Source organism: Octopus bimaculoides, chromosome 18 (genome assembly GCF_001194135.2).
Source record: "Octopus bimaculoides isolate UCB-OBI-ISO-001 chromosome 18, ASM119413v2, whole genome shotgun sequence".
Taxonomy (NCBI): domain Eukaryota; kingdom Metazoa; phylum Mollusca; class Cephalopoda; order Octopoda; family Octopodidae; genus Octopus; species Octopus bimaculoides.
The window spans coordinates 19,755,997-19,764,138 of record NC_068998.1 but is presented as its reverse complement, the minus strand read 5'-3'; the positions used below and the strand labels follow the sequence as shown (position 1 = coordinate 19,764,138).

At 37.9% G+C, this 8,142-nt stretch overlaps 1 protein-coding gene across 1 annotated transcript in view; it reads right to left on the bottom strand.

Moving 5' to 3' along the window:
- Positions 1-2,311: 2,311 nt before the first annotated feature.
- LOC106881051 (uncharacterized) overlaps positions 2,312-8,142 on the bottom strand; it is a 26,657-nt gene continuing 20,826 nt past the window's right edge. The window contains exons 3-4 of the transcript XR_008266075.1: positions 6,322-6,398; positions 2,312-3,468 (exon numbers count right to left, since the gene is read on the bottom strand). The gene's annotated coding sequence lies outside the window, so the exon portion shown is untranslated. The remainder of the gene's footprint in view (positions 3,469-6,321; positions 6,399-8,142) is intronic.

Here is an 8,142-nt window from a genome sequence, read left to right as displayed (position 1 = left end):
TCACAAGGTACTGGGACTGTACCTAAAACCACAGGGTTGCAAACTGAGCTTCTTAGCTGCACAGCCCCGTTTTGAATGTGGAATTGCTAGGAAAGATCAGCAGAGATCAGGAAACTACTAGTTGTGGTTATTTCAATGGCTTTAATTATGTCAACCAATCTTTGATATGAACAGTAATTGTGTCTTTGTTGACCAAGTCATAATTATATGCTATTGGAGAATATTTTTGAGGTCTCTATTGATAGGGTCAGAACAGGTTTAATGTGAGGTACCTAGACAGTATGTGGATGGTGTATGGAAGATTGGGAGATGGTGAAGAGCTGACATAATCTGAATGGTAGACTGCTTACTCTTTTACTTGTTTCAGTCATTTGACTGCAGCCATGCTGGAGCACTGCCTTTTAGTTGAGCAAATCGACACCAGGACTTATTCTTTGTAAGCCTAGTACTTATCCTATCGGTCTCTTTTGCCGAACCGCTAAGTTACGGGGACTTAAATACACCGGTATTGGTTGTCAAGCGATGTTGTGGGGACAAACACAGACACACAAACACACACACAGACATAGATATACATATACATATATACGACAGGTTTCTTTCAGTTTCCATCTATCAAATCCACTCACAAGGTTTTGGTCGGCCTGAGGCTATAGTAGAAGACACTTGCTCAAGGTGCCACGCAGTGCGACTGAACCCTGAACCATGTGGTTGGTAAATGAGCTACTTACCACACAGCCACTCCTGCACCTATATCCTGCTGTTAGCAATAATAATAAGAAAGTCATTAACAGATAGGAAAAAAGAGTGGGCTTAAGAGTTGATAAAGTGTAGATCAGAGAGACCGGAGACAGAGATGTACAAGGTGCATTTGAGAAGTTTTGGGGCTTTTACAAGAAAGACATTTATTAAATTCAAAGAAATACAAAACACTAATCACTTTCAAAGTAGGATCTTCTGCATTTGTAACACTCCAACCACTTTGTGAAAGCCCCATGAAAGTCCTCCAAAGTGAAGGTGCCCAGGACCCATGTCACAGCCTCCATCTTCTCAATGTCTTCAAGACCACTGCCCCTGGGGTTCTCCTTCAGTTTAGGGAACAACCAGAAGTTACAGGGAGCAAAGTCTAGACTGTAGGAAGGGTGAGGAACAGTGCTGATTCTCATCTCTGTCAAGTAGTTGATTACATTACCAGGGTGGAATTGTGGACTAGTGCATCATCTTGGTGCCGGTGCCACCAACCCAAGTGGAAGAGCTCTGGCCTTTTGTGATCTCCCTCAGAACCTCCACAAAGTACTCTTCATTAAATGTCTGACCAGAGGAAACTCAGTGGATGTAAATGATGCACTTGCTGTCGAAAAAGGGGATTGTTGTGAATTTCCTGGTGGACTTGCTTTGCCAGGTCTTTTTGGGTCTAAGAGAGCCAGAACTCTTCCATATGGTACTCTGTCTCTTAGTCTCCAGATTATAACAGTAGATCCAGCTTTTGTTACAGGTTGCCAGAGGCTCAAGTACTCTTGTATTGGCAGTAATGAGCTCAAGCATCTCCCTGCTGTCAGCAACACATCTTTCCTTCTGTTTGTCACTGAGCACCCTGGGAACAAACTTTTCCCAAATTTTGCACATGAATAATTTTGCATACAAGAGTCACATCAACTCCAAACTATACGCTTATTGTCTTTATAGGTACATGATGGTCTTCATCTAGAAAACTGTGAAGTTTCTCAACTAGCTCTGAGGTTCTGAGATCGCTCTCCCTCTTACACCTCTCATTGTTTCTCCCCTCCCCTCTACCATCTTTGAACCTCAGCTCATACAAGTTAATCCATAATCAATCTGAAGCACTTCGCAGGTTTCTGTAGCATTTTTGCCCAGTTTAATACAAAACTTGATTGTATAGCAAGCTTCCAAATTGTCTTCATGTTCCGACTGCATTCTGCAAACTTGTCAGTTGTGACAAGCAGTGTTTAGTAGGGTTTTTTCAAAGAACTGTTACAGCTGTCTCCTTCATTCTAGAAAAAAAAATTCGTTGGCAGGTCAGCTTATTAGATGTCTAATAATGATATACTAAAGTTACAATAATCTAGGACAGTTATAATTGCCTCTCCTAAAAAAGTCTCAAAACTTCTGGAATGAATCTCGTGCCAGTACATTGGGAGCCCCATATCAGACATGATTTATTGAAGTCAAGTGCAATCCTGTATACATAGAGAAATATGTAAATTTGTACGCATTTTCTACATACACTAATATTAAACAACTGATAAGAAGACTGAAAGAGAAGAAAAAATGATTAAGAAACAACACTGAATCATGATATATTCATTTTTTATTTTAATCACCAAATAATTCATTTTCAGTCGAGTTTTTCACTGGTTATTCCTCACAATTTATCCAACTCTGGTCAATACATGTTTAGACCAGAATTTTCATAACCAGAAATAACCAGTAAGAAAGTCAAAATGAAAATTTTTTAATAAGTCAATATAAAGTATTTTTAGTTCTACAATTGTTACATACAGAATTTTCAAAAGAAAGACACTGAATAATTTCGAATTCACCCTTGACTAGAAACGTTTTGCATATTTACTTTGAAATAAGAAAAAAAAGAGAAACTATAGAAATAGAATACTTAACGTAAAAGACAGCTGGAATAGAGAGAAGGAGAAGAGAGAATGAGGTTAAAGATAGAATCATGGTAAGTATGTGAAGAGGGAGAGAAAAGAGAAGAATAGATGAGAAGAAAAAGAAGAAAGAATATGAAAGGCAAAAAAAAAAAAAAAAATACATGTATAAAGCTAATTAGCACCTCATCATGAAGGCAAAGAGTAATTAGATCACTTAATTGAAGAAGTGACATATTTTGATGCTAGGCAGCAAGGAGCAACATAGTGGATACAACAAATGGAAGCTTTCAAGATCCACTGTGTATCCATATACATGGACACTCCTACTCTCCTGCAGACATACCTGTAGCCACATGGAATTAAGAATGGCCATCTACCATAACAACAGACTACTCAGTATTAACTAGTACTTGTAGGTGCCGCTTACCACATACACTGTGTGGAAAACACCTCAGCATCTTCCACCAATGAACAAAGTTAACTCATTCAATCAGATGAACTGTTGTCGTTGATTGGGCAAATACTGAGTGGGTACTGGGTAAATATCTTTACTGTGACAAAACAGGTTGTATGATATACCATAATGTTGGAATATAAGCCAGTCCATGTCTATATGTCAGTTCAATGAGGATTTAAAAAAGAAGACAATAGTCAAGACCTTTAACATATATTAATTTAAAATTAAAAAAGAAAGAAAAAGAAACTCAAAGAGTTTAAGGTGTAACAATTGCAGAAATTTCTGGAAAACAAATTAGTTTTATTGAATTATGCAGCCTGAGCTAGATTCCTCAATAACAGGGATCGTCTTGCCTGCCTGGACATCATGTAATAAATTCACAATCTGTCAAAAGAAAAAAAAAAAGACAATTTGCATTTAGAGAACTGACTTAAAAAACTTAAATTCTATTTTACAGAAAATATTTAATCAAATTTTGTCTCAGTTTCTGAGATGAAAAATTATAATTATTATTTGCTGATGTATTTGAACTAGTGTCCTCATCTTGATTGCTAATATACCATTTCCCTTTCATCAGATGTCTGTCATTTTCTTGGAATTTCAAACTGAACCCTTTGTTAATTCCTTTGAGATACATTACTTCCATTCCATTGTCTACACCAGAACCATTGTTGCATTAGTTTTCTACTTGCATCGCCACTTGCTCATTCTGCTTGAACAAGAGTCTACTTATTGTCTGACTGATTCAGGAATAGAACTCAAGCCCACTGGCTAAACTACTACAATTAACACTCAATCAATGCTTTTATTACTAACCCACTGTCTTGTAAAACAATTAAGTGATGGAAATTAAGAGCTTTAAACAGTTCTTATTTTCTTTATGGTCATAGGCTTAATAGTCTTCTTTCCTTAATTGAAGGTCCTCAGATGGTGTTTATCTCTATGCTAAGATGACTGAAAGAATAAGTACAAACACTGAACTCTGATAACTTCCTACTGAGGTTATCAAAAATGGGGATTCCATATGAATTTTTGAGAACCTTACTAAATATGACAGGCACCTGAACTATGTCAGAGGGCATAACAGCTGAAACATTATAACTATCAATATGAGGACACTAGTCTGAATATGTTAGTGTAAAATATTAAACCCTTTCAATACCATATTTCAGTTGAAATACAGTGCTTTTGTTTCAATTGGTTTCGAAAATGAAGAATTTAATAAAATAACTTTGTTGTTTTTAAGCTGGTGCTTGGAACATAAATTAGCATGAAATTTTGATGGAAGATTTTCATTTATAGCAGGAAGTTCCAGTCACAGAACCAGGGGTGGCCTCATGTGAGTTGGTATCAAAAGAGTTAAATGAGATTTTTAAACACAATTATAAAAATTCTAACTATAAGAATATATCTTGTTATTGTTGATACATCCATAAATTCACATCTTAGTAACTAAGATACCAACTTACTGAACCATATATTATCACTGGTACTTCATTTTACATATGACAGATATTTATGACTTAATAGGTCAATTAACCACTGAAAGTAACATCAGTACTTTATAATAAGCAAGTTATATTAGCTTTTAGTGCTGAGACTAAATTTTCTAACAAACCAGTGTAAACTCCGTTGAAACACATGAATGAAATTGTCAATGTCTTCAGTAAAGTCAACATTAGAAATATTTATTTTATTTTTTTTTTTAATCAAATCTTACTAATATCTTTTATCTTTTACTTGTTTCAATCATTAGACAGTAGCCATGCTGAGGCACCACTTTGAAGAGTTTTAATTGAAAAAAATCAACCCAATTATTATTATTTTTTTTTTAAGCCTGATACTTATTGTCCCTTTTGCTGATCTGCTGAGTGATGGGGTCACAAACAGACCAACACCAGTTGTCAAGCAGTGCTGGGGGGACAAACAGAGGCACAAAAACACGCACACACAATACACACACACACTAGACTTCTTTCAGTTTCCATCTACCAAATCCACTCACAAGGTTTTGGTGAACCTAAGGCTATAGTAGAAGTCATTAGCCCAAGGTGCCAAGCAGTGGGAGTGAACCCAGAAACATGCGGTTGGGAAGCAAGCTTCTTACCACACAGCCAGGCTTGCACCTGGCTAAAAAAATTTTTAAAAAGCATGTGCTCTACAAATTTGGATATTTTATTTCTTAAGCTAAACATTTTTTTTTCTTTTGTTCTTGAAGAGACTATCCTACTTCTTAACAGTTCAAATGTCATCACAGTGTTATCAAGATAAAGTGTATGTAAATTCTATTTACTGAAGTATGTTATAGAATCCATAATGATACTCAAAGGTAGTTGTAGACAAATATCACTTTCAAGTTTTGGTACAAGGCCAGCAATTTTGGGGAAGGGAACAGTCAATTAGATTGATCCCAGTGCAGAATTTGAACTCAAAACATAAAGTCAGATGAAATGCCACTAAGCACTTTGTCCAGCATGTTAATGATTCTGCCAGCTTGCTGCCTTGCTGTAGATAAATATCATGAATTATTTTATTCGTTCTTTATATAAACGAAAATAAAAGGCAAGGGTATGTGGTAAAGAAGCCTACTTTGTAACCATGTGGTTTCCGGTTCTGTCCCACTGCACAGTAAATTGAGCAAGTATTTTCTATTATAGCCCCAGACAAACCAATACCTTGTGACTGAATTTAGTAAATGGTAACTCAGTGGTAGCTCATCATGTGTGTGTGTGTGTGTGTTGCAACTTACTTGGTAACTTCACAAGTGCTGGTGTCCAAAAAATGCACCCAATATACGCTGTAAGGTGGTTGGCATTAGGAAGAGCATCAAGCCATAGAAAACATGCCAAAGCTGACAATGGAGCTTAGCACAGCCCGGTGGCTTGCTACATCATTTCAAACCATCCAACTGATGCCAACAAGGAAAATGGACATTAAATGACAATGGTGATGTTTGTGAGTGTGTGAGCGTCTTTGTATTGTGTTTGTCCTCCCAACAATCACAGCTTGACAACCATTGTTGGTTTGCTTATGTCCCTGTAACTTGGTGGTTCAGCAAAGAAACCAGGAAAATAAGTACCAGACTTAAAAAAACAATGAGTACTGGTGGGGTAAATATGTTCAATTAAACCCTTCAAGGTGGTGCCCTAGCATGGCAGCAGTCAAATAACTGAAACAAAATAAAAGAAGATAATTAAAACAAGAAACAAAAAGCAAAGTCAAATGGAAATTACTGACCTGTTCAGAGCTAGGGAATGAAAAAGATTGAAGACGAGAGAAGACCAACTTGTCATTGATGGTAATTTCAAAGGCAGCTAAAAAAAAAACAAACAAATTACATTAGTTCAGTTAGATCTACAGGTATAACATTAACTTTCCAGACACTGATGGTTCAGAATCCCTTACAATCTGCACTAATTTATGAGCAGGAACTTAAAACTCTCATGGCCAACAGACTAAATTACTGGTACTTTATACAGTACAGTATTAATAAACTGTATCACTTATACTAAAGTACAGGTACACCATCATCCTCATCAATATTTAACATCGATTATCCATGCTGGTATGGGTAGGACAGCTTGACAGGAGCTGACAAGACCAAGAGCCACACCAGATTTCATAGTCTGTTTTGGCTTGATTTCTATGACTGGATGCCCTTAGCACCAAACACTTCATAGAGTGTACTGGGTGCTTTTTATGTAGCACCATCACCAGTGCTTTTTTATGTGGTACCAGGACCAGTGCTTTTTACATGGTACCTTGGTTTTAGGACCTGTTCTATTGTGATGGGCAGGTTTCCTTGAGTACAGCAATGTGCCACATATCTCAGTTCTTTTTCATTTCTTTCATAAGGTTCAGCATTTTGAGAGCAGCATTTTGAGACATTGCCTCCGTGAGGCCTAATGCTTGAAGGTCGAGCTTCAGCACCTCATTCCAGGTCTTCCTGGGTCTACCTCTTCCACAGGTTCCCTCCACTGTTAGGGTGTGACACTTTTTCACACAGCTGTCCTCATACATATGCAACACATGATCATACCAGTACAGCCATCTCTCTTGCACGCCACATCTGATGCTTCTTAGGTCCAACTTTTGTCATAAGTATGCACACTGATATTACACATCCAGCGGAGCATACTAGCTTCATTTCTTGCAAGTTTATGCATGTCCTCAGCAATCACAGCCCATGTTTCGCTGCTGTGTAACATAGCTGTTCGCACACATGCGCCACACAGTCTCCCTTTCGCTCTGAGCGAGAGGCTCTTTGTCACCAGCAGAGGTAGGAGCTCTCTTAACTTTGCTCAGGCTATTCTTATTCTAGCAGTTACGTTCTCAGAGCATCCACCCCAGCTACCGACTTGGTCACCTACGTAGTGGAAGCTATCAACTACTTCTTGTTTTTCCCACTGGCATGTGCCAGAAGCTGTTTTCTGCACATTTTCAGTGTTTATTGCCTCTGTGCATCTGCCACACAAAAAAACTATCTTCTCAGTTAGCCTCCCTTTGATACTGCTGCACCTCTTATGTGTCCATAACTTACACTGGGTACATTTTATGGAGTTTCTATCTATGCCTTTTCTAGAGATCAAGCAGGGACATCTACCTGAAGGAATTTGTGATTTGTCTGCCTTCCTACTTACTAAGACTTTGGTTTTGGCTAGATTCACTCTAAGGCCCTTCGATTCTAGACCTTGCTTCAACACCTGAAACTTCTCCTCTAGTTCTAACTCAGCTATTAGAGCAAGGTCATCATCATAGGGGAGATCCCAGGGGTATCCAGTCTTGAATTCCTCTGTTATTGCCTAAAAGACTATGATGAATAAGAGGGGGCTGAAGACTGATCCTTGGTGGACCCTTACCCCTGCCCGGAATTCTTCAGTATACTCACTGCCAACCCACGCCTTATTGACAGCATCCCTTGCATAGCTCTCACGAACCACTCATCTATCCCTAGTTTCTGCATTTACCACCAGATAAAGGATCAGGGGACCATGTCAAGAGCTTTCTCCATGTTAACGAAAGCCAAATATATATACACATATATACACACACACATAC